The sequence below is a fragment of the Equus przewalskii genome, chromosome 1 (genome assembly GCF_037783145.1).
Source record: "Equus przewalskii isolate Varuska chromosome 1, EquPr2, whole genome shotgun sequence".
Classification (NCBI taxonomy): Eukaryota; Metazoa; Chordata; class Mammalia; order Perissodactyla; family Equidae; genus Equus; species Equus przewalskii.
This window is the reverse complement of record NC_091831.1, coordinates 58,697,344-58,720,706: the sequence shown is the minus strand read 5'-3', so window position 1 is coordinate 58,720,706 and position 23,363 is coordinate 58,697,344. Positions and strand designations below refer to the sequence as shown.

The following is a 23,363-nucleotide window of genomic DNA, read 5'->3' as shown; positions in this document are numbered from 1 at the left end:
ATAGTAATGGGCCTTTGCAAACAATTTACAATAACAAAAATAATAATAAAGCAGAGGTACATCTTAGCAGGCCAGGGAGGTGGGCGTGGAGTGTTCTGCAGTCTACGGATGGGAGAAATTACACCTTTGCAAATCCTTCCAATAGCTCAAAGGACAAGGCTGGGCCATCGCTCAGTTGGTCCAACCTAGTCAGTTTCCTCCAGCGACAGAACAGATGCCACTGTCTCTTCTGCCGGGCAGCAGCTGAAGGTTGAGGACCACACAGCAGCCTCAGATCATCCATCCCACATCTTCCTGGCATGCTCGCTCCCTCTGCCCACTTCACGCCCACTCCCTGCCCCAGGAAGGCTTCCTTAACCTCCCCACTGACCACATCCCACCGCAGGCGTCCCCCACGAGGCCCACCAGGCTGGGGCTGGGGCTGGCCTTCAACGGCATCCCAGTGCTTGGAACAAAGTAGCCACATGAATGAACAAAATTGGGAAAATTTTTTTCAAGAACAACAAAAAAATCAACCCTGCGGGTGTCCATGTCATGAGCATAAATGAGAAAATACGAGCAGACTTTTAGCCCAGGGCCCAGAATACAATAGGCATTCCATAAATACAGCCCTGTTTTGATTGCTATATAGAAAATGAGGAGGGGAGCGTTGACCCCTGCGTCCCACGAAGCTGACAAGGTTAATGAGGAAGGGACATGGAGGCCAGAGGCTGTGGGGGCCCCTTCGGGCCAGGAAGTGAGGAGGGTGACGCTGAGGGGTCCCCTGTCTGAGAAGCAGACCCCACCCATGCAGGAGGGTTGCCTGGCTGAGACCCCTGGGTCTCTCCCACTGAATCATGCCCTCCCTGTCTCCCAAAAGGGCAAGAAAAATGGGGCACCTATAAAGTCCCCTAAGCCCCTCACTCACTCCTGAGGACCAAACACGTTAGCACCTTGAACAGGATTTGAAATCACAAAGGATGAGTTTTTAACCCCAAATGGTTTGCATCCCCACTTCCCCCACTGTGTTCCTTCAGGCATGCTGGGGAAGAAGGCAATCGCGGCAGCAGGTGAAACATCCCAGACTCCAAGAGATGCCAGACATCGTGCTAAGGCCGTTCGCCTATCATCTAATCCACAGTGCTGACAGCATGCTCCGCAGAGCCCCAGGGTCCCCAACACCTTCCAGGGGTCCCCAAGGTCCAAACCATTCTCAGCACTTACTAAGACATCATTGCTTTTCTCACTGTGAGGACATCTGATGGAACAAAAGCCGCAGCAGGGGAAACTGCTGGGAGCTCAGCAGAGACACAGCATTGGCCCCAAATGGACTGGTCGTCACTCACAGTGACAAAATAGGGCAGTGTCATTTAACAATGTCCTTGATTAAGCAGTAAAACTGATTAATTTCACCGAATCTCAGCCCCTGAGCACACGTCTTTTTAATATTCTGTGTGATGACATGGGACGTGCCCTTGGCTGGTTCCTGGATACGACAGGGGTCTGGAGGAAACGCCCTCCCGAGCTGTGGGCTGAACCAGCCACTCTGTCCAGGGGACACCACTGTTACTTGAAAGAACAGCCAACGGACAAATGATGGTTTTTCAGAGCTGGATATCTGGCAGAAATTTTCTCAAAAATTAATAAAGTGAGCCTGTCTCTTCAAGAAAACAACGGGCAGCATTTGTTGCCAATGATAAAGTTTGAGCTTTCAAGGGAAAAAATAGAATTTTGGAAAACTTACATCAGCCACTGTGAGTCTGACCGCTTCTCAAAACATAAAGACTTGGCAGTGATATGGTGATACGTTAACATACGTAACTTTGGGGTGTGAGGAAATGAAATGTGTCCACATTTGGAAGATCTGTACAGCTCAGTGAGCCAGTATTTTCCCAAGGACTGATGTGTGATGTCACAAAACCACATCTGGATCAAAGATCCATTCATATCACAACATAGTCCAATATGAAATATGAAAGTTTCATTACGAAAGACGAAAAGTTCATTGATATGCTTTCGGATTCTACATTTCAACTAAGTTTTCTTTTTTTTTTGAGGAAGATTAGCCCTGAGCTAACATCTGCCGCCAATCCTCCTCTTTTTTGCTGAGGAAGACTGGCCCTGAGCTAACATCGTGCCCATCTTCCTCTACTTTATATGTTGGATGCCTGCCACAGCATGGCGTGCCAAGCGGCGCTATGTCCACACCCAGGATCCGAAACGGTGAACCCCAGGCCACCAAAGCGGAACGTGCGCACCTAACCGCTGCGCCACTGGGCCGGCCCCTCAACTAACCCTTAAGAAACTATCACTTGTCGAATTTCTATGTAGTATCAAAGGAAAATATCCACAGGCCAGTAAAACTCTCCTCCCTTCTCCAACCACCTCTGTGTGAGGCTGGACTGTCTTCACACACTCCGAGGGAAACAACCCATCCCAGCAGACGGCCGCAGGCGCAGACGGGAGATGCAGCTGTCTCCTATTGAGCCAGACGTTCCAGAGACTGCAGAACCACACCACTCCTCTCACTCTAGCTTTTGTTTTGGAAAACAGTTATTTTTCAGAAAAATATTTTATTCTCGTTAACATATAATGGGTTTACTATTGGCATTTCTTAAATGAATTTATAAATGTGTTTTTAAATATACTGTTTTAATTTCTAATATGGTAAATATTGATTTATATATCTAACCCACATAAACAAAAGCTCTTCGGGGTCTTCAATTTTTAAGAATGTAAAGGGAAGAGTCCAGAGACTAAAAAGTTTGCAAATAGCTATGATTTAACCCTCGCAGTAACACTGCGGTTAGTGTTTACTAGCATGGTTCCCATTTTGCAGGTACAGACACTGAGGCACACAGTCCGGCAACTTGCCCAAGGGTACACAGGTGGCGAAAGCTTCCGAGCGCACGCTCTTAAGCTCCAGCGGTCCCTCACCTGACATCACACTCCCAGGGAAGCGCAGAAGGAGGAACGATGGCGTGCCACAAAGGGAACCACAGAAGTGAAGGAGGAGAAGACAAGCAAACATTTGTATAACCTCAGGGCGGACATTTCTACACAAAATGCCTGAGAAGACATGCAGTTAAATCTCAGTAGATGACACTACAAAAACATGGTCAGCTTCTAACCAACACAGCAAAACCACAGTTACGAGGCAAATGGCAAACTGGATAAAAATATTCTCAACATAGGTTTATTATTTATCATATTCAATGTAGAGTGTTTTTTTCAAACAAATGAGAAAACAAGTACATCTTGAGACTAAAACAGATCAAAAACAAACAAAAAAATAACCAAGAGACAAGAAATACAAATGGCCAAGAAAAAATGTTCACTCTAACTTGTAATTTAACAACTGGAAACAATGAGACGCCACGTGTTGTCTATCATCAGATCACAGGTACTGCAGGATGAAACACCCGGAGTCAGGGCGGGTGGGGCATCCGCGCCCTCCTACGCACCTGGCAGGATGTCAGCTGGCACGGCTCTCTGGAGGCCAATCTGGCAATAATTCTAAAATACCTTAAAAATGTGCAACCCTTTGACCCAGCAATTCTTTCATCAATTGAGTCAAAGGAAATAATCAAAGATATGGCGACAAAGGTGGTCGCTGCAGCTTTGTTTACATTAGTCAAAGACTGGAAACATCTTTCACATCAACGGTAGTCAGAGTCGAATGTACCATGGACGTCATCCTGTAGTCATTAAAACGGACGGACGGTCCGATGAATGTCACCAACAGAATGTGGAGTGAAAGAGGCCAACATAAGCGAATACTGTGTGACTGTATTTATCTAAAACTCAAAAACAGGCCAAGCTGGTCCACGGCGCTGGGAGTCCAGGAAGAAGTCAACTCTGGAGGAGGAATGGGGCTGGTGATGGGGCCCAGGGGCCCCGGGTGCTGGAAAGAGTCTGTTCCTTGAGCTGGGCGAGGCTCCAAAGGCTGTGCTCCCCTGGGCCAGTCATCAAGTTGTACACTTGTGATGGGTGTACTTTTCTGTGAACGTTAAATGTCAACTTAAAAGTTTCACAAGAAAGAAGGGGCAGTTTCTTGACTGACATAGGAAAATACCTACTGTATGTTTAATCAAAAAAAAAAAAGACACCAAATAGTATTTTAGAGTTTGGTCTCCATAAATAGGAGGGCGGGCTCTTGTATACAAGCACAGACACACACACACATCCACACGTGAAAAATGTCTGGGAGGACAAATCTCCAAACATTAATGGTGAACTGTGGCTATTGCTGCGAAGGGGGATCACAGCTGATGTTTCTAATCTTCCTGCATACCTGCAATTTCTCTGATTTTCCCAGAATGAACATATACTATTGATAGAAAAACGAGGAGGAGAAAAAGACCTACACAGGACAGCCTCTGATGCCAGTACCCATGGTTCCATACCAAACTGACAGCCCAAGGAGACCCTGACCCACAGGAAAGGACAGGGGAGCAATGCCATTCCTGAGTTGTCGCTGATGGAAAGCTAAACAGCTTCCTGTGGAAAAACTAGGATATCGGAGTCAGAAAGACCTGGATAGACTCCCGGCGCTGTCCCCACCCGAGGCCGGGGCCCCTTCCTGAGGCTCAGTTTCCCTGCAGTGGAATGAGGGCTAAACAAGGTCATGGATGTCCCGCCCTGAGCGGGTCAGTGCTTGGGGCACATGTGACACACAGGCTCCCCCAGGTTCCAGAGAAGAAGAAATGGAGGCCCAGAAAGGCTGAGCGACGTCCGCACCTCATACTTCAGAGCTGCGACCCCAGGGGACAGCCAGAGTCCCCACACCTGGAGCGTGGCCTGGAGGGAAGTGCCCGCCCTCCCTGGGCCTCAGTGCCCCCAGAGTGAAGTGCAGGCTGGGCACTGGCACTGGGCTTGAGCTCGGGCAGCCTCCCTCGAACCCCGCACCCATCATTCCCATGAAACCCCCGAGAGGAAGGCTGTGGCAGGAAAGGAGGACAGCTGACCCAGACAGGAAGTGACCTCGCCGGATGAGTGACAGGCCAACATTCCATCGGGAGCCCCACCTGCTGGGACCTTCAGGGTCATGGGAGCCAGAAGTGGGTGGGCACGCAGAGGCCAAGGAGGAAACAGGATTTACTGCGGAAGGCCAGGCACACGGCAGACCCCCAGGCGGGGAAGTGACTTCATTTCACACTCTGTCCTCCTCACTTCCGCCCCTGGCAAGGCAGGGAGTTAACCCTGAGAGGGCCATGCTTCACCAGGCCCTGGCCAACTCCACACAGGCCAGAGGAGGAGAATCCAGGCCTTCTCCTCTCCCTGACTCCCATCATCCCCCATCCACAGATGAGGAAAGTGAGACTCAGAGAGGCTGACAACAGGGCAGGAACTGCAGGAACTTTGCTGCTACACCGAGCTGCACAAAGGAGAGAGATGTTAACTCAGGGTCAGGAAGTCAGGGAAGGCTTCCTGGAAGAGGAGGCTACTGAGGTGGTCCCTGAAGGGTGATCATCATTTGACAGACAAGAAAAGCATTCTGCAGAGGGAACAGCATGGAGAGAGAAATGCTTGCCACTGTTCAGAGCTCTTAGGAAGTATTAAGCTACTGTGAGGCCAGAACAGAGGACGGGGTGAGGTTGGCCTGAACCCCGAGTGTCTTGGGGCCCTGCCAGAGAGTTAGGATGTTGCTCTGCAGGGTGAGATGTGCTGCCCAGGCTGGGGCAGTAGGAGAGAGGCAGGACGATGCCATGAGTCACCCTAAGAAGGCTGCACGGAGGAGGTATCATGCGGGGAGCACCTCAGCAAGGGCTAGATATTGCTCTGGGACCACTAAGGCCCAAGGCTCTGCAGGCCTCGCCCTACTGCCCCATCACCCCAACCAACTTAGTTTCTCTGTACAAGAGAAGGGAAAGGAATTCACAGTACCAACAGTACCACATGCCGAGGTGGGTACCAGCGCCAGACGATGAACTGGCAGGGCGCTGGGTACACCCCACCTGCGTGTGAGCCTCAGCTCTATCACCACTAGCGTGTAACCTTGACAGAAACACTTAACGTCTCTGCGCTGCCCGTCTGTCAAATGGAGACAGTAACATGCCCACTCCGAAGGGCTGCAAGGCTCAACTGAGACAACCCTGTACACGCCTCTTGAGCACCCACAGCCAGTATGCAGCGAACGAACACACACCGTGTTATCCCCAACACTCCTACAGCTGTGGACCACGGCCATTCTGACCCGGTGACAGGCTGAGCGAATCAGCTTGGACCACACGGCACAGAAACAGCGGAGCCAAGATTCACACTCGGGCCCTGAACGCCAGGCTCAGCCCAACCCACCAGGCAAAGCAAACCCTGAGCCCTAGAACCGAAGGCCCACAGCCGTGGCTCCGTAGGGCTCCGGGCGGCTTCTGGAAGGGGGAGGGCTGTGCCACCTCCACCCTTCAGCGGCCGAGGGAAGAGCAGGAGAAAGCGCCGGGGCGCAGGAGGGGAAGGAAAATATTTTCAAGTTTCTCCCTCTTCCTGTTTATCTATCCTTTTGATCCCAAAGCTCCTGGTAGTCGTTTGTTCAGGGAAAGTCCTGCCAACAGCGACATCCGGCCCTGGCAGCCTTGCACCAGGCGGCCCCTGCCAGCCTTGTGCGGGACCCGGAGGCCCATGTCCCCACAGGCCCACCCCTGCCCAGCTAGGGAAGCTGCACCATAAAGGGGCTTTCAACAGAAACCAGGACCCAGAGCGGACCCGGACCAGGGAGGAGGGCCCCTGCACGGCCTCCCCAGGGCCAGCTGGCACTGATCAGCTCCACTCTCAGCTCCGATCAGCCGCCAAGAGGTGACGAGGAGGATTCGAGGAATCGGCTCTAAGTCCGGTGCTGAGGGAAGAAAAGCCGGCACCCAGCCTGGGCACTGCGCAGGGCCGGGACCACGGAGCACCGGCGGTGCGGTCAGGTGAGTGGGCACCCCACCTGGGGTGACCAATGACTCGCTGCATGACCCTGGCCAAGTTACTGAACTTCCCTGAACCTAGTTCACTCATCTGTAAAATGAGGACAATACTGGAACCTGCTTCATAGGGATGTGGTAAGGATTACATGAGACAACACAGGGGAAGGGCTGGCACCCAGCAAATGTGAATAAATATTACTTATTCCACTACCACCATCAAGCTGACCCACTCACTCACTCCCAAAATTCTGAGGTGCCTTTAAAATGTGATCAAAAGAACAATTATAGTCTTAAAAAGGAATGAAATTCTGATACATGCTACAATATAGATGAACCTTGAAGCCATTATGCTAAGTGTTTAAACAAGCCAGATACAAAAGGGCAAATATTGTATGGTTCCACTTACAGCAGGCACCCAGAGCAGTCCAATTCACAGAGACAGAAAGTAGAACGGTGGTTGCCAGGGCCGGGGAGGGGAAGCAGGCAGCTACTGGTCACTGGGCAGAGCTTCCGTTTGGGAAGATGAAAAAGTTCTGGAGGTGGACGGTGGTGACGGTTGTACAACAGTGTGAATGGACTTAAAGCCACTGAACTGTACAATTTGAAATCACTGAAAAGGTAGACTTTATGGTAGCTATATTTTACAATTAAAAAAAAGACAGGGGAGTGTTGGGCAGCTTGTTTCATAATCTCTAACAACTGGAAACAAGGCAAAAGTCCATCTACAGGAAAAAAAGGACCACATTGTGGTACGACCACACAACGGAACACTACTGAGCAATAAAAAAGAACAAACTGCTGAGACCCGTGCATCATGAGTGAATCCTACAGGGTTTACACTGAGAGAAAGAAGCCATATAAAAACAGCTCATATTGTATCATTCCACTTACATAAAGTTCAACAACAAGCAAGACTGATCCTTGGGAAGGCACTCAGAGGCGTGGCCACTTGAGAGTGTGGGAGGGTCAGGAAGGGGCCCCAGGGACCCTTCCAGGCCCTGGAAATGCTCTGTATCTTGATCTGGGTATGGGTTACACAGGTGATAGATCCGCAACAATTCATCAAACCATGCCCTGATTTACTGTCTGCAAATTATATCTCAATTTACAAAACAAATACAAATAGCTAATAACCCATCCTTTGCCTTCCTCCGATGACTACAATGAGGTGAGAGTGAAGCTGGACATGGAAAGGCCATGGGAAGTGTTGGGTGTTGGGTAAGAACATGGGCTGGGAGTCAGAAGGACCAGGTTCAAATCCTGATGCTCCCTCTCACTGGATATGATTTTTTGTTTTTTTGACTTTTTGGTTGACCACATATTTTATAACAAAAGGTGTACTTACTGTCACAAGTCAAACAATGACATATAAAGAAAATATTTATGCCCTTCCAATCCCCCTCCAAGCCTATCCCTAAGCTTCCTTCTACAATAAGCTTTTTTCCCTTAACAGAACACCACAAACACCCCTCCCAGTTAATTCCATATAACTCCACCCCTGTCTGTTCAATAGTGGCCATTCCATTGTATCACTATTTGCTCAACACATAGCTACTAAGTATCAACCATGTCAACCAGATTGGCAGGTCCTGGGCCTGTGGAGCAGACATTCTAACAAAAGAGAGAAAAGGAGAGGGAGGGACGGAGGGAGTCCACAAAGAAATACAATAATGACACACTGTATACATTGTGATGTGGGTTGCAAGGGGCTGAGATGCTGAGATAGAAAATGAGGAAGGTAGGAAAAGGACATATTTTAGATAAGACAGTCACAGAAGGCCTATGCCATATATCTGAAAAACAGGAAGGTTTCAGCCATGTGAAAAAGCATGGCAAGCAGAGGGGACAGGACGTGAAAATGCCCTGAGGAGGGGAAGAACAAGGAACTGAAAGGAGACAGTGTGGTCTCTGCCACAAAATCTTTGCGCACAAAGCCTTACATCCTGTAGTTGCACTTCTTTAGGACAGGCTACCAAAATTCAGACTGCTTACATAAAAAGGCAAACGCATTTTAAAACTACAGTAGATTACTTTTCCAAAGGTTGTAGCATTATGCACAGAAACCAGAAGGAGAGCTCAACAAATGAGGGCAGGCTCTTACCATCATTTCCACACAAATGCCAGGAGGTAACCGCCAATTCCACAGCTCTCGAGCTAACAAGGAGAACTTCCTAAGGGGAAATCTGAATGCTCCAGCCCACGAGGTTTAGAATGGCTGTCCCTGGAAACAGGGATTAGGGAAAAGAAGGTAGAAACTATGGCTCAGCAAACAGCACTGGGCCTGGGAGTCACGAGACCAGGTTCATAGTCGGCCTTTCTTTTTTTTTCCTTTTTCTTTTTTTGAGGAAGATTAGCCCTGAGCTAACTGCCGCCAATCCTCCTCCTTTTGCTGAGGAAGACTGGCCCTGAGCCAACATCCGTGCCCATCTTCCTCTACTTTACATGTGGGATGCCTAACACAGCATGGCTTTTGGCAAGCGGTGCCATGTCTGCACCTGGGATCTGAACCCGTGAACCCCGGGCCACCGAAGCGGAACGTGTGCACTTAACCGCTGCGCCTCTGGGCAGGCCCCCATAGTCAGCCTTTCTGAGACTCAGTTTCCTCATCTATAAAATGGACTGAATCATTCCCTCTTCATGCAGCTATTCCACAAAATTTCACCTGCTATGTGTGAGGCACTGTTCTAGGCACTGACAGCACAGAACAAAAATTCCTGCCTTGTACACAGCAGCTGGAGACACAGAAATAACCTATACAAATTAGTAAAATATATGGCATAGCAGGAGGTGATAAGGAAGAAAAGGGCTATGGAGATGAGGCATGACATTTTAGACAGGGTATCCAGGGAGGCTTCACATTTGAGGAAAGAGCTGAAGGAAGCGACATGGCAAGCTATGTGGTTCTGTGGAGGAAAGGCATCCCAGGTTGAGAGGAAAGCCGTGCAAAGGCCCTGAGGTGGGGTGTTCCCAGTGTGTGGAAGGAGCCATGAGGCAGGCATTTTGGGTGCAGCAAGGTGAGTGAGGGGGTAAGTATTGGATGGGGGTGTCCTGAGGCCACTGTAAGGACTCTGGCTTTCACTGTGAGTAAATGGGGAGCCACTGGGGGCTTGGGCAGAGAAGTGCCCTGACCTGACATTTATGTTCTTACAAGGTCACCCTGGCTGCTGTGTGAGAAGAATCTGTCGAGGGACAGGGCAGAAGCCAGCAGACCCGTCAGGAGTCACTGCGGCAGCGCAAGTGACACGGGAGGCTGGGGCCAGCACTGGGGGGAGGCGAGGAAAAGGGCTCACCCTGGACCCACTCTGAAAGTGGAGCCAACAGGACCACCTGACATGTCGCTTCTGAAACGTGAGGGAAACGGAGGCCCCTGGACGCCTTAGGTGCTGGGCCTGAACGATAGAGGGATGCGATCGGCACTGACAGAGACACACAGACCGAGGGGAAGCGGGTGTGCGGCGCGGAGAACAGGCAGACAGATTAGCCGGGCTCGGTCCCGAGCCACCTCAGAAGCAGCAGGCCCTGCAGCCCTGCGAGGACAGAGAACACGGTGCTGAGCCCTGTGGCGCCCAGGGCGCCAGGTAGGATGGGGGAGGGCTCCCGTGGGGAGGCAGGTCCGGTGCACAGGTCAGCACCGGCTGGCTGCCCACAGGCCCGCTTCACGGGAGGGAAAACCAGGGTACCAAGTTCCACAGTGAGCACCTCTTGTCTAGAAGCCAGAAAGGGCTGGAATGAGCGAAAGCAGGGGGCAGGCAGCACCCACCTGCCACCCCAAACCAGGATGACGCTGAGGCCCAGTGTGCCACCCCCCCAGAAGCCGGTAGGCTTCCACGAGGCCATGCAGGACTCTGGGCTCTCCAGAGCCGAGAATGGGACTCAAGCCAGACTCCACAGACGGTTACTTCAGGATCTGTGAGCTCCTTTTTTTTTTTTTAATTGGGATTTAATTCACATACCATAAAATTCATCCTTTTAAAATATGTAATTCAGTGGCATTTAGTACGTTCACAATGTTGTGCAATCATCACCACTATCTAATTCCAGAATATTAAACCCAAAAAGTTAAACACAGAATTACCATATGACCCAGCAATTACATTCCTGGGTATATACCCAAGGGAACTGAAAACAGGGTTCCAAACAAAAACTGGTACACAAATGTCCATAGCAGCATTATTCACAACAGCCATAAAGTGGAAACAATCCACATCCATCAACTGATAAACGGATAAACAATATGTGGTATCTCTATACAATATATTATCATTCAGCTATAAAAAGGAATGAAGCATGCTACACCATGGATGGACCTTGAAAACATTACGCCAAGTGAAAGAAGCCAGAACGACAAGTCACAAGCTGTATGATTCCATTTATGTGAAATATCCAGAACAGACAAATCCGCAGAGACAGAATGCAGATTAGTGGTTACCAGGGGCTGGGTGGGGGTGGGCATCAGGAGCGACTGCTTAACAGATACGGAGTTTCCCTTTGGGGAGATGAAAAGGTTTTAGAAGCTCGACATCACTAATCATCAAGGAAATGCAAATCAAAATCACAGTGAGATATCACCTCATGCCTGTCAGGATGGCTATTATCAAAAAAACAAAAGACAAGTGCTGGCAAGGATGTGAAGAAATTGGAACCCTTGCACACTGTCGGTGGGAATGCAACTCAGCGCAGCTGTTACGGAAAACAGTATGGGGGTTCCTCAAAAAATTTAAAATAGAACTACCATCTGATCCAGCAAGCCCACTTCTGGGTATTTATCCAAAAGAATGGAAATCAGGATCTCAACGAGATATTAGCACTTCCATGTTCACCGCAGCACTGTTCACAAGAGCCAAGAGGTGGAAGTAACCCAAATGTCCACTGATGGTTGTACAAAGAAAATGCGATATACACATACAATGGAATATTATTCAGCCTTAAAAAAAGATATTCTATAATATGCTACAACATGGATGAACCTTGAGGACATTACAGTTGTCCACTGAGTGAAATAAGTCAGTGACAGGAGGACAAATACTGCATGATTCCACTTACATGGGGAATCCATAGACTGAGAGTGGAATGGTGGCTGTCAGGGCTGGGGGAGCAGAAGACGGGCAGTTACTAATCAAAGGCACAAAGTTTCAGTTAAGCACAATGAATAAGCTCTAAGAGCTGCTGTGCAACACTGTCCCTCCAGTCAACAGCAATGATGTACACTTAAACACGTGTTAAGAGGGCAGATCTCACGTTACGTGTTCTTACCGCAATAAAATAAAATTTTTTAATGTTTGGAATTAGATAGAGGCGATGGTTACACAACCTTGTAAATGTACTAAATACCACTGAATTGCACACTTTAAAACAGTTAAATTTACATCATATTAATTTCACCTCAATTAAAAAAAGGAATAATGAGCATATACCTGTTCACCTGAACGACCTTCATGAGCCGGCACGGCCGTGCAGCTTGGGGCTCAAGTTGGCTCCCATGTTTACAATCTGGTTCCTCCTCCACGGCCAAGTGACCTCACCGCACACAGCACAAACAAAGGTGGTTCAAAGAGGAGAAGAGGGGGTGGGGTGGGGACTGAGCGATCCCACAGCCCATGGCAGCCTGGATGTGCCCCATTCAAAGGCCTGGCCTCTTAGCAGTCGGGACCACGTCCAGGTTGAGAGCATCTGCGTGAACTGAGCCAAGCTCATCTCTTTGTGCCAAATTCCTGATTCCCACAGAAGCGGGTTTAAGAGCCACAATATGCAGATTTCAATAACGCCACTGTTCCGCCCTTATCTCCAATCAAACGAGCCTGCTTTCCAGGCCTCAAGCAATGCTCCATTAAAACAGAGATTTGGGGATTATTCACTGGTAGTTTGGGCTCAAATGTGAGTAATCAGAATTACCCCAAACCATCCAGCTAGCCCAGCGTTATTAATGCCTCTCTGCAGAGCAGGCTCCAGCAACAGAGCCAGGGGAAAGAGAGGACGCCCAGCTCTCCGCCATCAGCACAGGCGACATCCTCCCCTCCAAACTAACATCGTTCACTTGAAATGGGTTGGCTTTCTGGTGCTGTTAGTTTTTTTCTGGTTTTATTTCATGTTTGTTTATAGTCATATCAAAACTATGTAAGCCTATAACTAGGCACTTACATCTAGTTTTATATTTGTACACATATAAGTTATATTCTAATAAGGAAATTTAAATCAATAAGTGAAGCTTTTTTTTTTTGGCTTCAAAAGGGAGTCCACAAAAAAGCCACACACTGTGTGATTCCATTTATACGAAATGTTCAGAACAAGCAAATCCATGGAGACAGAAAGTGGATTAGTGGGCTGGGGTGGAAGGTAATGAGCAATGGGTACAGGGTATCTTCTGGGGTTGATGAAAATGTAAAATTAGACTGCAGTGACAGATGTCCAACTCTGAATATACTAAAAGCTACTAAGTTGTACACTTTAAATGGGTCAATTGTACGGCATGTGAATTCTATCTCGATAAAGCTATTATTAAAAGGCTAAGTCAATATATTATCCAGGTTTGAGCAGCACTAAGCTGGAGAAATCAACAAACCCACCTCCTCATAGCGTCCCTCCCAGGCTCCCTCTCCTGCCCTCCCCCACACTGTCCCCAAGGGCTCAGTATGAAACCCTAGTCTATGATGAAACCCTAAGTCACAAGACAGCGCCCCCCCCCCCAACCCCCCAGTGCACAGTTGGCTGCCCTGTAACACTACAACACAGGATTCCTATCCCCTGGAACCCGCTTCATACAAGAGGATTAAGGCACTACTTTGAATTATTAAATTAGGAAAAACTTTAAAACACGGGAGATGTGGTTCATTTATACATCGATGGCATCATTCATACGTCAAGGCAAGAAGGATGACAACACAGACTCAGAGCCCCAGTAAGCCACTGGCCGGGTCAGGGCAGAGCCAGGAGCACGCAGACCTGAGCACAGCAGCCCCCTTCTCAGAGGCCACAGACAGCCCCACCCTCCACCCACACAAAGCCCACCGTGCAGGACAGGCTTTCATTCGGGAGACCCAAAGCACACTGCCTAGAAGAGTGGGCCTCAGCCAGGAGCAACTCTGCTGCAACAAGAAGGGCGTCCTCAGGTCCACCTTGTGCCAACTCAATGAGTCTGCCTCTCTCTGGGCCTATTACTTTCGGCGAAACTTTACAGAGGCAGGAGGAGGAAGCCCCTGTTGCCTGCCAGCGGCTGCGAGGTGGTGGTGAAGCACCCAGGGGGTGCACATCCACCCAGATGCCGGCCACCAGCTCGCCTACCCCCAGGACAGCAGCTCCCTTTGGTTCCACTGCCTCCCTCCTCCCGAAACCTGCTCTAAACTGACCACCTCCAGGAGGCCTTCCTTCCCTGTCCCCAAAGCCTCGCTGAGCCCCAGGGCAGGAGAGACGGACAGCTGTGCCCACAGCCCAGGCCCCACCTCTGAGCCCTCAGCTGGACACAGCCCCCAGGGAATGTGCAGGGAACTCCGATGGTGGTGCTGGGGACACTCCCTGGGACCGACAGCTAAGTGAAACAGCAAGGCCCAGGGCCACGGACACTGTGACCCCATCTAGACCCCCAAATGGAAAGCCGCAAATTCGCCTAGAGGCACAGGAAAAAAGACCAAGGGACAGTCAGCAAAGCGCTGACAGCGTTCCCTCGGGTGACGAGAGGAAGTGAGGAGGGGAAAGGGGAGTTTCACACTTCACTCGCTCTCTCTGAAGCTTCTACAGTCATGCGCCGCTTAATGACAGGGACAGGTTCTGAGAAATGCGTCATTAGACGATTTCTTCCTTGTGTAAACATCAGAGTGCACTTACACAAACCCAGATAGTATAGGCTTCTACACACCCAGGCCATATGGCGCTAATCGTACGGGACCACCGTCATATGTGGTCCGTCATTGACGGAAACGGCATATGGCGCATGACTGTGCTTGAATCTTTCACAAAGATAATTTGCTTTATATTACTTTTTAAATTGAAAACATTCTCAAAAGCTGGATAGGCACATCAACAGGAAATGCGAGCAGCAAGCTGTGGTCCCTCCACACTGGAATCCTACTGGGCAGTAGGAAAGGAATGCACTCCTGAAACACGCCACAAGGTGGATGAGTGTCAAGAACACCACGTTGAGCCAAGAAGCCAGACACAGAAGAGGACCTACTATGTGAGCCCATTTATGTGAAATCCTGGAAGAAGCAATCCACAGTGACAGAAAGGAGGTAAGTGCACCTGGGACCGGGGTGGGAGTGGCAACAGACAGCACTGGAGCACGAGGAACCTCCTGGGTGATGAAAGTGTCTCAGACCGACTGGGGCGGCAGCTGCACATTTACCAACACTCGCCAGCTGCACCCTGAGGATGGGTGAATTTTAGGGTATGTATACCTCAATGAAACTTTCATGTGTGTGTGCATGTGAGGAAGATTGTCACTGAGCTAACATCTGTGCCCATCTTCCTCTACTTTGTGTGGGGGACGCCGCCACAGCATGGCTTGATGAGCAGTGGATAGGTCCGTGCTGGGGATCCAAACCCACGAACCCCGAGCCACCAAGCAGAGGATGTGAACCTAACCATTACGCCACCAGGTCAGCCTCTGAAACTTTTTCTTAAAGTAAGGTAGAAGAGGGAAGGAGGAGTAACTGTTAATGGATGTCGGTTTCCCCTTGGGGTGACAAAGATGTTTGGGAACTTGACAGAGGCCATGGTTGCACAACATGGTCAATGTACTCAATGCCACTGAATTGTGTGCTTTAAAATGGGTTAATTTTATAAAAAATAAGTAACAAAAAAATAAAATGTTAATGTTATGTTAAGTGAATTTCACCTCAGTAAAAAAAAATTTTTCTAAAGATTGGCACCTGAGCTAACAACTGTTGCCAATCTTTTTTTTTTTTTTTTTTTTTTGCTGCTTTATCTCCCCAAATCCCCCCAGGTACATAGTTGTATATCTTAGCTGCAGGTCCTTCTAGTTTTGGCATGTGGGATGCCACCTCATGTCCGCGCCCAGGATCCAAACTGGCGAAACCCTGGGCCGCCGCAGCGGAGTGCGCAAACTTAACCACTCGGCAACAGGGCCAGCCCCCCCCAAAAAATTTTTAAGGTAGACGGGGAAAAATATATTAGGCCCATTTTGCAGCTGAGAAAACTGGATTCAGAGGCAGCAGTCAACTGCTAGTCTGGGGCTGATCCACCTCTGCCTGGGGCGGGGTCCAGAGCCCAGGAGAGGAGAGACCTGCTCTGCACCTCCCCCAAAGGCTCTGCAACTCTGGGGCCCCCTCTCCAGGGCAGCCCTTCTCTCTGGGGCATTTGGAAACCAGAGCTCCCCAGCAGGGCTTGGAGTGAGCTGGCTACGCGGCACCTGCACGAGACTCCCAAAGTCCGCGAGCGCCATCACCAGGCGGGGCGGCCATGGGGCAGGGGATGAGTACCCATCAAGACAGTGCTCAAACGAAGAAGGCTGGAGCAGCACTGGGCAAGGATGCAGATCCAGGCTGGATGAGGTTTTCCAGGCCCTGCCAGCCAGGACCCTGGGCTCTGATGGAGGCTGACTCTGGGGAGTTGAGGGTCAGCAGGGACCCTCCAGGACCTCAGGGACCCCAGGAGGAAGGACTCAGTAACCACAGAGCAGCAGTCACACAGGACTTGTCCACCAGCCACTTTGTGCCCAGCAGGAGGGGGGTTAACTCCTTCATGGAGTCTACAGTTCCAGGAAAAGGAACAGAAAAGGGGAGAAGTTCCCTCTGTGCTTTCTAACTAGAATCTTCAAAACTCCCAAGTGTCCCTGTGCTCCACTCTGGGGAGGGCCCAGACAAAGGCCACACAGCCTGCAGACAGGCAGGGCCCGGCGCTCAGCAGGCTGCAGAGGCTGGCAAGGTCCAAGGTCATCTGAGGGTACCCACCTCTCCCCCTCTGCATGGCCCCAACCCAGCCTCCTGGCAGTGGGGCTGTTTCTCATGGGTGAGGGTGGGAAGCCCAGCCATGGACCCACAGCCCTCCCAGCACCACACCCTCCTCCTCCTGGAATTTCCGAAAGGCCTAGCTCCTTGGGAGCCCACAGGGTCAGCAGCAACACACCCAGTTCCCAGACGCTCCCTGCTGCCTGCCATGGGCACGTAGACAAGCCCAGATGCCCCATGTCCCTCTCATCAGAGTACCCCAGCCCGGGCCCACGCAGGGGCACCCCTCAGAGCTAAAGCCAGTCCACATGTCAGTTACAGGAAATATGTAAAACACCTTCTGAGGTCCAGGAATTCTACTGTTAGATGGAGAGGTTTCAAAGGCATCTGCTCATTCCCCAGGAGGAGGACCTATGAACCCAGGGGCATCTTAGCTAAGAGCAAAAACAGGCATGTTGATATGGGCATGGGAGCAGTCTGGAGCCCCAGCTCAAAAATGAGGAGCCCAGGGAGGGCTGGCAGGCCTTTATAAGAGGGTGGAGGAGTCTCTGGAGGATGGGGGGACAGCAAATGTGATTCCTAAAAGGAAAGCGAAGGCCCAAAATTCTGATGGGCCTCCAATTTCTGCATCCTAACAGGGAAACCTGGGCTGCCCCAGAGCCCAGGGAGGGAGGGACAGAAGGGCCCAGCATGCAAGCTCTTTCCTGACAGGCCGGAAGTGCTAAGCGTGGGTCCCCTCCCCAGATCCGTGGATCCGCTCATGTTCCCTAAACACACCAAGCTGCCACACCTCTGCACAGGCTGCTCTTTCTGCTTGGGAAGCCTTCCCTCACCCCTGAAAACTCTTGGCCAACCTGCAAAGCCCAGCTGAAGCAGGCCCTCAGACCCAGGAAGCCATTCCCTCCCTCCAGCTCCAACCATAGCTGCACAGACCGGGAAGGTCCCGGTGGGGTATGGTGTAATGTACACATGAGCCTCTCTCACCTGGCAGAGGCTGGCTCTCACTCACCTGCGGTCCCTTGCATCTCATACTGAACCCGGGGCCTGGAATGGCAAGGGACCCACATCAAGAGGCATCCTGGTGCCTTCCCACCAAGAGGCACTGTGCACGCACCCTGGCCTCTGGCCTCACGGGTCTCTCCCTTTGCTGGGAGAACATAATCATATTCAGCAGCACCTAACGTTGACTGAGCATTTACTATGAGCCACACACTTCCCCAAGGGCTCTCCACGCACCACCTCCTTCCATCCTGGTGGCATTCGTATAAAGGAGTTTGCTGTCATTAACCCTGTTAGACAAAGCAATCAGGTACAGAGAGGTTAAGTGAGTTGCCCAGGGACACACAGCTAGTGAAGGACAGAGCTGAAATTCAGCCCCTAGTGGTCTGGTTCCAGAGCCTGTGTTCATAATCACCAGAGGTCCATTAGGGGATGGGAAGATGGTCAAGGGGACAGTTATCAGGACAAGTTCTGAGTGGAAGAGGACCTCAGAGATTTTAAAGGCCAGTGCTCCCCAGGCCTTCTCTTTCCCCAGATCCCACTTAAAGACCTAGGAAGAGCGGCAGGGCCCCCTCCCAGAGCCAGCCTGCTGCTCCCAGGCCCATCCCCATGCTGAGCGCCAGTTACAGGCCTGGACCAAGGAGGCCCACAACTGCCCACTGGGAGGCAGAGGCACGATTTGGGGCTATTCTTAGCAAACCACTGGCTCCCCTCCCAAAGCCCGGCAGGTGACAGGACCAAGCTTCCACACACCCTGCCTGTCATTTCCTGACCCCGTATGTGGGGGTCCCACAGGGCCAAGGAGTGGCCAATGGGCAGGGGGGTAAGGACAAAACCCTCTAGCTTTCAAAATGAGAGGTGCCTGCCCGCCCAGCCTTGCCAGGGGCAGGCACCTGGCTGCTGAGTCAGCTCTGGAGAGTCCTGGCCACAGGGGAGGGCTTGTCATCAAAGCCCCATTGAATGAGTACCACGTGCTTTCCACCAATGATCTCCCATTTAACCCCCACAACGTCCCCAAGGGCTAGGCGTTACTGCCTCATCTTAAGATGAAGAGTTTCATCTTAAAGATGAGTTTATTGAGACATTGAGCAACTTGCCCAGGCTCACACAGTGCATTAGTGTGAAGCTGTATCTAGTCTCTGGGCTAACTCCCAATCTCCAGGTTGGCCAGAGGAGAGGTGACTGTCACCAGAAGGTGGGGACCCCCTTCCCTGTGCAAGCCCAGGGTCTGGAGGAGGGGCAGTCCACAGCAGAGGACAACGGTCTCAGCAAAGACACAACAGCACATTCACTCTTTGCCCAGGGATTGTCCCTTCCCCGCCAGAACCCCTGAGGCCTGGGCTCCCTCCTGTGCCCTGGCCACTCAGTGGACTTGCCGCAGGAAGGAGACGCAGGCAAGATGAGACTCGCAGTCTCAAGGAGCCCCTGCTGGGGCTTAAGGCATGTGCGCAGCCCTGTAACTTAGGGAGTGGGGAGGCCAAACAACTCTCAGAGGAAAGCAGAGGATACTGAGCCCTTCGGGGTGTTCAAACTCCATAGTGGGGGTCAAAAAATGAAGCCACACCACAGAGTGCCTGTATCACCACCACCCCAAACAGGACAAGTGCCAGGCACTGCTGCCACATGGGGTCACAGGGACAACTGGGAGCATGTGCCTCAGACTACATCTCAGTACCCACCTCTGTCCATGTCCTGCCTCTGCTGCTGGGTGACTCATCAGATGTCCACATCTGCGTCCCCAGGGAGCCCACAGCCAACTCCACATCTGCCCAGGCACTCGAGCCACTTCTGTGTGGCTCTACGTCTTTAGTCCATGAATGTCAGCTCACATCCACATCTGTGACCCCGTAGGTCTGCCCGTATGTCTGCCCATGGACACGTCTGCCTGCTGTGTGGATAAGTTCAAATCCCTGCGATGGTGTAGATCTGTCTATTTGTGTCTGTGGCCCAGGTGTGATCCATGTTTATGAGTTAACATTGTCTGCCCCCTGCATGTGTCTGTGCCCCTGGGTTGCTTGCCCATCTCACTGTCCTCCTGTGTCTGTCTTCATGCACGTCTGTATCCGGTTCCTCTCTGCCTCTGCCCAAGTGGCCATATACCTAAGCACACACGTCTCAGCCTGCACCAGCATCCCCCTCCATGTCTGGGTGACCCCACTTGTTTGGAGGCAGGTGGATGCGTCCACCCAAATGCTCATAGTGCTGGCCAAGGGCTGTAGGGTGAGCTCAGCAACTCCCACTCTCAGAATAACACCCAAGGCCAAGGGCAAAGGCACACTGCCCCCCCTGCAGTGTTCCAGAAAAACAGAAACCTACCACAGATGATGGGGGTGGGAGCAGAGCCCCAGACACAGCAGGACCTCAGAGGTGAGGTCAGTGCTGCCCCAGGTACCACTCATCTCAAGCCAGTGCTGCCCAGCCCAGCCACATCCAACAACCCAACTCAACACCGCACAGCCAGCCAAGGGGAGAGCGCCTGTCTGCACTCACAGGAAACAGTGTCTGGCTAAGGGCCTCCAGCCTCATCCCCAGCGACAAAGGCTCTTCAGAAAGGAAGTAGGGACTTCCTCCCCACTGGCCTCTGATCCTTCAATAATGCTGGATCTAGACCCCAAACCTCAGGAGCTCTAGGGCTGGTGGGGAGCATCCTGCGCTCAGCCTGACCCCAGAAACCAAATGGGTTTCTACAGAAATCTACCAGCAGGAAAAACCACCTGGGAGTGGGGCTGGGGGCACACAGAGCAGCACAACCTCCTGATTGCTGCTGCCTGTCCGGGGAGGTGCTGACAGGTTCTCACTACCAGCAGGGTAACAAGGAAGGATGGGTATGGAGCTGGACCATTTCAAAAAGATTTACATGGTTGCATGAGAACTGGATCCCAGATCCCCCAGCCTATGGCACTCATCTAGCAGTTATCAGGGTAGCCTCTTGGCATTTGCACCAATATTACTAACCCAGACTGGTATGGAAATCCTGCATCAGTGACGTTCCTCTGTGTTCATGTCTTGCCTTCTGCTATGGGGCTGAACCACCTGAGGGCAGGACACTCCAACTCCTCCCACCACTCCCCTTGGCCTCAGGCAGAGCCCAGCACCTGGCATTTAAGAGGTGCTTGGTCACTGGGTCCAGGTTGACTCTGCACAGAAGCCAAGGAGTTGGTGCCTGGACCTTGGGCTGGCAGAGCAGTGTAGCCCCCAAGCTCCCTACAGACAGGAAGCTGTTCTTCCATCTCTGGCTCGCTGACTCTTCAAGAGATAAGAACACGTTCCAATCCTCCTGGCCACCTTAGAGTCTGCACAGCAGGTCTCCCACACACCACACTCGGCTTTCTGACAGGCCACTGCCCCTTCAGGAAAATCTCTGAAAATAAAAAGGGGGCTACCCCGAGAGACTTGGGTCCACAGACAGACAGGGCCAGACGGGGCCCAGAATCAAAGCTTGCACCCACCAGGACCTCTGGACTTCTCCCCGTTCCATGAGCCTCAAGCCTCCTAAAGATGAGCAGGGGGACCCCTGGGATCAGAAGACAGCTTCCCTCCCCCCACCTTACAGGAAGCCCGGCTCCTGGGCCATACCCCCAGGCCTAGCCGTGAAGAGTGGAGATGTCGCCAGCCCACGTCCACCCCAGTCCCGGTCAGCTAGAAACCTCGGGGGAGGGTGCAGCCCAGAGCCGAACATCCAGAACGATTCCATAACGGTTCACTGCTCCATATGTGAGCTCCCACTTCTCTTCCACGCACCAACCCCGTGCGCATTTGGGTGGGGACGCAGGACCGCTCCTCTCCCGGGAGCCAGGGAGGCGTGAGCTCCGGGAGATGGGGAGAGGGTGGTCTGAGCAGCCTGGGGCTAGGAGTACCCAGAGGACTCCGGATCTATCCTCCCCTAGCCAGCCCCAGGTCCCTGTGCGTCGGTACCTGCCAGCCCGCGGCTCCGAGGGGCATCCGCGCTCCTGCTGCCGGCGCGCTGCGCCCAGACTGCGGGCGCCGAGTCAGGCAGCGGCGGGGCGCGCCCGGCGCGGGCTCCGGCTCGCTCCTCCCAACGTCCCCAGCCCATCCATGGGCAGAGGCGGCTCCGGAGGCGGGCAGGCCGGGCGCGACGAGGCGAGGCCAAGAGAGCAGGAGCCCGCGTTCGCCGGCGGCGGGAGCTGCGCGCTCCAGCTCGAGCGCGCCGCCCTGCGCCCCCCACACCGAGGGGCGGACCCGGCCGAGCCGCCAATCGCCTCTCCCGCCGCCGCCCCGCCAGCCCGAGCCCCGGCCCCGCCGCCGAGGGGCGGGGGTCTCGGATTTAAAGACACACTTACTCCAGCCGCGTCCCGATTGGCATCCCAAAGCCGCGGCTCCGGGGCAGAGGGGGGACGGCTGGCCCCACCCTCCAGGGCCCCGCTTCCTCCCTCCACCTTCCGCCGGGAGGAAAAGTTTGGGGCGGGGGAGACTGTCTGGAAAGCCAGTTCCCCTTCCCTTGTCATTAGCTCAGCTCGTTCTAGAAGATGCCCAAACCCTACATCTAGCCTCTCCGGCTGGAGAAAGGAGCAAACACTCTCGGCGCCACACCCCCGCCCAGACTACAGCTCCCCGGGAGATCGGCGGGTCTGGCCTTCCTCTCCCTTCTCTGCTTTTCAAAGCCAGGCCGAGCCTTGGCGGGACCGAGATAAGCGTCTGGGCGCCGGGAAAAAAACCTCACTGTGCTGTGCAAGCTGAGCTAGGTGACTGTCCTCTCTGGGCCTCAGCCACCCCAGGTAACAACGGGTGAACCCTTAAAGAGCAGGCTGGCCGCTGGGTCTTGGGCTTCTCCCAAGTTCTGGACGCACAGGGAAACGCGCCCCTCAGCACCCGGAGGCGACTGGGAGAGGGCGTGGCAGAAACTTCGAGAGGGGAGAGGTCCCTCTGCCCCCACCCCACAGCTCCCGGCGGTGACACGCACAATCCTCGCCCCCCACAGGGGCCTGCCCGGGCCTCCCGCGCAGCGCGGGGCTGGCACTGTGCGGCAGCCCAGCCAGGCCGCGGCGGACGCCCCTGCAGCCCACGTCCGCCCTCAGCTCGCTCGCCCCCGCGGGCCCCACGCGCGTTCCCTCTCCCGCCGCTGCTTCCTCTTGGGGAGATGGGCTTTGTCGTGGCCGGTGAGTCACTTCCTCCCTCTCTCCCCTCCGCACTCGGAAATCCTGCTTCCTCACCTGTCGCTACCTGCCTCGCCCCGAGTCAGGCTGCAGCGGAGTCAGTGGAGGCCGGGTCTCCCCAGGAGGAAGACAGAGGGGGCCTCCCCTCTGTCCAAGGTCGCGCCAGAAGGCGCTGGGCTGGGAAAGGGGCACGCAGGACTCGCAGGCCCCATCCCCACCGCAGGAGCCCTAAGAATAAATAAAGACAGAAAGAATGGCTGTCGTCTGTGGCGCTCTTTCCCGCCTCCAGCACCTAGGTCTCAGGTGCTTCGCGTGGATGATTTCAGGAGATCCGCGCTTGTATTATCCCTTTTCTAGTGGATGAGGAAACAAGCCAAGGAAGACGCACTCAGCTCCAGGCCTCCTCCTGCCCCACCCAAGGTGTATGAGGAGGAGGAGAGTAGAGAAAGTCCAGGAGTGACCTTGGGAAG

General features: G+C 52.7%; 1 protein-coding gene across 13 annotated transcripts in view; it reads right to left on the bottom strand.

Annotated features, from left to right (window-relative positions):
* The window catches only part of PALD1 (phosphatase domain containing paladin 1), a 95,904-nt gene that overhangs the window by 55,493 nt on the left and 17,048 nt on the right, over nucleotides 1–23,363 (bottom strand). For 4 of the 13 annotated variants that reach the window (XR_011537959.1, XR_011537957.1, XR_011537960.1 and 1 more), the window contains exon 1: nucleotides 21,695–21,985. The exons of 3 other annotated variants lie outside the window; for them this stretch is intronic. The gene's annotated coding sequence lies outside the window, so the exon portion shown is untranslated. Of the gene's footprint in view, nucleotides 1–7,287; nucleotides 7,398–12,295; nucleotides 12,406–21,694; nucleotides 21,988–22,080; nucleotides 22,211–23,363 lie in introns of those variants that run through there. 6 more of the 13 variants (XR_011537964.1, XM_070612045.1, XM_070612039.1 and 3 more) reach the window with 6 other exon arrangements.